At 39.8% G+C, this 6,768-nt stretch overlaps 1 protein-coding gene across 2 annotated transcripts in view; it reads right to left on the reverse strand.

The window, feature by feature from the left end:
* The window catches only part of LOC107719813 (FTS and Hook-interacting protein homolog), a 31,095-nt gene extending 24,793 nt beyond the window's left edge, over positions 1-6,302 (reverse strand). The window contains exon 1 of one of the 2 annotated variants that reach the window (XM_016527349.1): positions 6,183-6,302. The gene's annotated coding sequence lies outside the window, so the exon portion shown is untranslated. Of the gene's footprint in view, positions 1-2,663; positions 2,784-6,182 lie in introns of those variants that run through there. The other variant, XM_016527348.1, reaches the window with a different exon arrangement.
* Positions 6,303-6,768: the final 466 nt, after the last annotated feature.

Genomic DNA, 6,768 nt, shown 5'->3' on the forward strand with positions numbered 1-6,768 from the left:
CATACTCATTATTTTATGACATCAATAACTGCTTTATTTAATCAGAAACACAGTCTAAATGTTATTTGTGTAGGCTATTTTACTTTTAATTTAATTAGAATTAGGCCAACAGCGCCCCCTACAGATTAAAACTCCTTACCGAATGGGCATTAGGACCTGGGGGAGGCTGTCACTGCTGCCGCACGTGCTATTACTGTTTACTCTATCATACACCTAACTCATCATTCTGTACAGTGCTTTCACAGATTAAATGCAGCAATCCAAAAGAGTGAATCTAATCATTATTCAGACAAAACTTTGCTTCAAGAATGAGCCACACTGCTGACATGATCTAATCGCTAGCAAACCCTGAGCACATGCGAGTTAACGTATTCCTCTTATCGGCAAGACATAGAGACATAATTTTTCATATCGGGCCGATGCCGATATTTACATTTAAAGCCATTATCGGCCGATTCCAATATCAGTCCGATAATATCGTGCATCCCTAATTTATTTAATAGAGACTTAAAGGCAAATCATAAGTAACTATAAATGACAAAATTCAATGGAATCCAACTAAAGAGTGTTGACTGACCTGACTGACCAGGAAATAATAAGGAGAACAAGTGAATAGAGCGAGAGAAAGAAAGAATGAGAGCAAGTTTGTTTGCACTACAGGTCATATTCATTCCTTGGGTTTCAGTCATTCTGACACTGAAATGAGTTTAGGTCTGCTGTAGCATTTGCTGAAGGGAAATAAACCTGAACACAACAGGTCAAAATGACTCCAGCAAGTGTGTGTATGAGTCTGTGCAGAGGGGGTGTAGACAGAAAGACAGACCAAGAGAGTCTGAAGTACATCTTCACTAGAGCACAAAAGTTTATATGGTTTTATGGCACAGAAATGTTGCTCTAGTAGCTAGAAATATATAGAATTTATGGAGAAAAAGTATGATTGAATCAGGGTTATTGCAGTTAACTAAAACCATAAAAAATTCTGACGTTAAATAAAATATTTTTTAAAACTTAACTTATTATACTTCAGCTAGCTGCCAAGGCAGCAATTTTCATTTAGTTTAACATGATGTACTACTATAACAAAGATAAAACAAAGATAAAACTGTACAAAAAATTGACAAAAACACACAACAACAAAATTACTAAATCTTTAACTAAAAATAAAATGAAACAGAAAACATTAAAAAAATCTTAATTAAAAACTACATTATTATCTAAATTATACTAAAATAACACTGGACTTTACACACAATTTGTTACAATAAGATGAAGGGTGAGAATCATTAATACGGTCTTAGATAAAAGTAATTAATAATGAGTAGGCCTAGCTGAGGAATCCCAGCACCTACACCTGAAATACGAAGCTAAAACCTGTTAAACATTGAATAATACACCATCAACAGAGAACCTACTAGAGCAGGGGTGGCAAACTCCGATCCTGGAGAGCCGCAGCCCTGCAGAGTTCAGCTCCAACCCTAATTAAAACTCACCTGCCTGTTGATTCCTAGTAACCGTTCAGACCTTGATTAGCTTGTTCAGGTGTGTTTGCTTAGGGTTGAAGCAAAACTCTGCAGGGCTGCGGCTCTCCAGGACCGACGTTCGCCACCCCTGTACTAGAGCATCATTACTTTCTGCAGACCACTCATAACCCTGCCATTAACTCCTATTCAATACGGGAATCAGGAATACTGTCTACTCTCACATTTGGTGAAAAATACAGTGACTTCATGCATAGTCTTCATAAAAAGCTCAACAGGCTTTCATATGAACGACACATTCCAACAGAAGGACTCAACGGAGCAGCTTCCACAGCTGCCACCCAGTATTGTAGCCATAATCATATTCATAAGAGATTGTTTTCAACCACACATCACATATGTGTGAATAAACTATCATAGTAAGACTTATGGTTTGACTCATTCAAAAACAGGTTAGTTACAACGGATAGACCACATGATTATAAATTATTTGGACTGACATGATGCACCATAATTCAATTTCACACAGGCCCCACAGCTAAGTGTTGAGTACTCACGTTACACAACAACATAAGTCATTTTGAAGCCTAGGGTTCATCACTTATGACAACATACACATTTTACAGGGCAAACCTGGGACCACACCGCTCACCATATTAATACTGTGCAGGTCAAATGCCACTTACAACAGCGCATTAAAAAATACCACAACAAAACCGCTGGTTCATACCAAGAAGCTGACCTACAAATACCTAACCAGCTGTCAATCACATATTCAAGTTTATGCCAATGCAGCTCCCTCTTTCTCACTTTCAGTGTAAGTATGTGTCACGCTACACATTCCCAACGCAGTGATGTGTTGTTTTTTAACAGAAACTGGGAACTGAAAGGTTAACATAGGACGTTATTCTATGTGGTTATGTCAAGTGGAAGACACAAATCAAACCTAATTCTTGATGCTTCCAACAAAATCGGGATTTATAGGGTGTACGCATATTTTCTTTGACTTCCAGTTATATTTCTCGTCTCATCTGCGTGGAGTTTCACCGTTAGCCGCACTGAGCTCGCAACGGGTAAGATCTGATTTGACGCTGTCCGTTGAGCTCGCGAGCCGAGCGGGAAACGAACGGTGACGAGACCACACAGCGCGATTCGACCGTTAAAACCTGAGCAAAAAATACTCACGCAAGCGAGTGCCGTTTTCCGCTTTGTCCTCCGCCGTAACCTGTCTATCCTGAAACAGCGAATCTCAGATTTGTCAACCTCTCCCTTCGTCCCGTAGCCATCTTTCTCCTCAGATTCCACGGACACACCCACGCGCACGGGACGCTATGACGTTACACTGGAGGGTGGCGGCCATGGCGAGAAGTCGGTTGTTTTGCTCGGAGCGCCACCGCCGGGGAAATTGGAGAATTGATGAAGTGGCGTATTGATTAGATCACGATGACGGTTCTTCTTCTTCTTCTTAGTTTTATGGCGAGTTGCAATCTTTGCGCATATCGCCACCTACTGTGCTATTGTGCAATCAGGATTTTCTTTTATTATATTAGTTGTTCTGTCTCAACTCTGAAGCCATCAAGAGTCCAGGTATCGGTTGGCGCTGCGTGTTCAGCTCCTCCGTCCTCCACACTGAACCCCTTAGACTCCAAACCGAAACAGGACATATTTTATATTATATTCTTTTATCTAGTCCTGTGCTATATAAAAAATTAAATAAAATCCTATATCCTGTTCTATCACTATTAAATTCATATCCCAATAAATATCCCACATCCTTATTCTTCTTACCTTTATCTTTTAGATATGCTATTAGTTCCTTCCTATCCTCACTATACTTTATACATTCATATATTGCATGCTCAATTGTTTCTTTCTCACCACAAAATTCACATAAGCCGTTAACATGTACACCAATTAAAAACAATGAACCATTCAGCCCTGAATGACCCAGTCTTAATCTAGCTATTATCCCCTCTTCCTTCCTATTCCTTCCTCTTACAATCATTTTAGTATCTACCTGCTTTTTGATTTTATATAAATGTCTTCCCTTATAATCTAAATTCCACACTATTAGGCCAACAGCGCCCCCTACAGATTAAAACTCCTTACCGAACAAGCATTAGGACCTGGGGGAGGCTGTCGCTGCTGCAGCTGCACGTGCTATTACTGTTTACTCTATCATACACCTAACTCATCATTCTGTACAGTGCTTTCACAGATTAAATGCAGCAATCCAAACCAGTGAATCTAGTCATCATTCAGACAAAAACTTTGCTTCAAGAATGAGCCACACTGCTGACATGATCTAATCGCTAGCAAACCCTGAGCACATGCGAGTTAACGTATTCCTCTTATCGGCAAGACATAGAGACATAATTTTTCATATCGGGCCGATGCCGATATTTACATTTAAAGCCATTATCGGCCGATTCCAATATCAGTCCGATAATATCGTGCATCCCTAGCTTATACTTCCTTATGATTAAAATTTTTAGACTACGCATTTACTTCTATTTTGGCATGTTTCATATTTATGCCAATAAAGGCAAAAATGGTGAATCATAAGTAACTATAAATGACAAAATTCAATGGAATCCAACTAAAGAGTGTTGACTGACCACTGACGGTTGGAAATAATAAGGAGAACAAGTGAATAGAGCGAGAGAAAGAAAGAATGAGAGCAAGTTTGTTTGCACTACAGGTCATATTCATTCCTTGGGTTTCAGTCATTCTGACACTGAAATGAGTTTAGGTCTGCTGTAGCATTTGCTGAAGGGAAATAAACCTGAACACAACAGGTCAAAATGACTCCAGCAAGTGTGTGTATGAGTCTGTGCAGAGGGGGTGTAGACAGAAAGACAGACCAAGAGAGTCTGAAGTACATCTTCACTAGAGCACAAAAGTTTATATGGTTTTATGGCACAGAAATGTTGCTCTAGTAGCTAGAAATATATAGAATTTATGGAGAAAAAGTATGATTGAATCAGGGTTATTGCAGTTAACTAAAACCATAAAAAATTCTGACGTTAAATAAAATATTTTTTAAAACTTAACTTATTATACTTCAGCTAGCTGCCAAGGCAGCAATTTTCATTTAGTTTAACATGATGTACTACTATAACAAAGATAAAACAAAGATAAAACTGTACAAAAAATTGACAAAAACACACAACAACAAAATTACTAAATCTTTAACTAAAAATAAAATGAAACAGAAAACATTAAAAAAATCTTAATTAAAAACTACATTATTATCTAAATTATACTAAAATAACACTGGACTTTACACACAATTTGTTACAATAAGATGAAGGGTGAGAATCATTAATACGGTCTTAGATAAAAGTAATTAATAATGAGTAGGCCTAGCTGAGGAATCCCAGCACCTACACCTGAAATACGAAGCTAAAACCTGTTAAACATTGAATAATACACCATCAACAGAGAACCTACTAGAGCAGGGGTGGCAAACTCCGATCCTGGAGAGCCGCAGCCCTGCAGAGTTCAGCTCCAACCCTAATTAAAACTCACCTGCCTGTTGATTCCTAGTAACCGTTCAGACCTTGATTAGCTTGTTCAGGTGTGTTTGCTTAGGGTTGAAGCAAAACTCTGCAGGGCTGCGGCTCTCCAGGACCGACGTTCGCCACCCCTGTACTAGAGCATCATTACTTTCTGCAGACCACTCATAACCCTGCCATTAACTCCTATTCAATACGGGAATCAGGAATACTGTCTACTCTCACATTTGGTGAAAAATACAGTGACTTCATGCATAGTCTTCATAAAAAGCTCAACAGGCTTTCATATGAACGACACATTCCAACAGAAGGACTCAACGGAGCAGCTTCCACAGCTGCCACCCAGTATTGTAGCCATAATCATATTCATAAGAGATTGTTTTCAACCACACATCACATATGTGTGAATAAACTATCATAGTAAGACTTATGGTTTGACTCATTCAAAAACAGGTTAGTTACAACGGATAGACCACATGATTATAAATTATTTGGACTGACATGATGCACCATAATTCAATTTCACACAGGCCCCACAGCTAAGTGTTGAGTACTCACGTTACACAACAACATAAGTCATTTTGAAGCCTAGGGTTCATCACTTATGACAACATACACATTTTACAGGGCAAACCTGGGACCACACCGCTCACCATATTAATACTGTGCAGGTCAAATGCCACTTACAACAGCGCATTAAAAAATACCACAACAAAACCGCTGGTTCATACCAAGAAGCTGACCTACAAATACCTAACCAGCTGTCAATCACATATTCAAGTTTATGCCAATGCAGCTCCCTCTTTCTCACTTTCAGTGTAAGTATGTGTCACGCTACACATTCCCAACGCAGTGATGTGTTGTTTTTTAACAGAAACTGGGAACTGAAAGGTTAACATAGGACGTTATTCTATGTGGTTATGTCAAGTGGAAGACACAAATCAAACCTAATTCTTGATGCTTCCAACAAAATCGGGATTTATAGGGTGTACGCATATTTTCTTTGACTTCCAGTTATATTTCTCGTCTCATCTGCGTGGAGTTTCACCGTTAGCCGCACTGAGCTCGCAACGGGTAAGATCTGATTTGACGCTGTCCGTTGAGCTCGCGAGCCGAGCGGGAAACGAACGGTGACGAGACCACACAGCGCGATTCGACCGTTAAAACCTGAGCAAAAAATACTCACGCAAGCGAGTGCCGTTTTCCGCTTTGTCCTCCGCCGTAACCTGTCTATCCTGAAACAGCGAATCTCAGATTTGTCAACCTCTCCCTTCGTCCCGTAGCCATCTTTCTCCTCAGATTCCACGGACACACCCACGCGCACGGGACGCTATGACGTTACACTGGAGGGTGGCGGCCATGGCGAGAAGTCGGTTGTTTTGCTCGGAGCGCCACCGCCGGGGAAATTGGAGAATTGATGAAGTGGCGTATTGATTAGATCACGATGACGGTTCTTCTTCTTCTTCTTAGTTTTATGGCGAGTTGCAATCTTTGCGCATATCGCCACCTACTGTGCTATTGTGCAATCAGGATTTTCTTTTATTATATTAGTTGTTCTGTCTCAACTCTGAAGCCATCAAGAGTCCAGGTATCGGTTGGCGCTGCGTGTTCAGCTCCTCCGTCCTCCACACTGAACCCCTTAAGACTCCAAACCGAAACAGAACATCTTCTATATTATATTCTTTTATCTAGTCCTGTGCTATATAAAAAATTAAATAAAATCCTATATCCTGTTCTATCACTATTAAATTCATATCCCAATAAATATCCCA

This window comes from Sinocyclocheilus rhinocerous, unplaced genomic scaffold, assembly GCF_001515625.1.
Source record: "Sinocyclocheilus rhinocerous isolate Xijiao unplaced genomic scaffold, SAMN03320098_v1.1 scaffold421, whole genome shotgun sequence".
Taxonomy (NCBI): Eukaryota; Metazoa; Chordata; class Actinopteri; order Cypriniformes; family Cyprinidae; genus Sinocyclocheilus; species Sinocyclocheilus rhinocerous.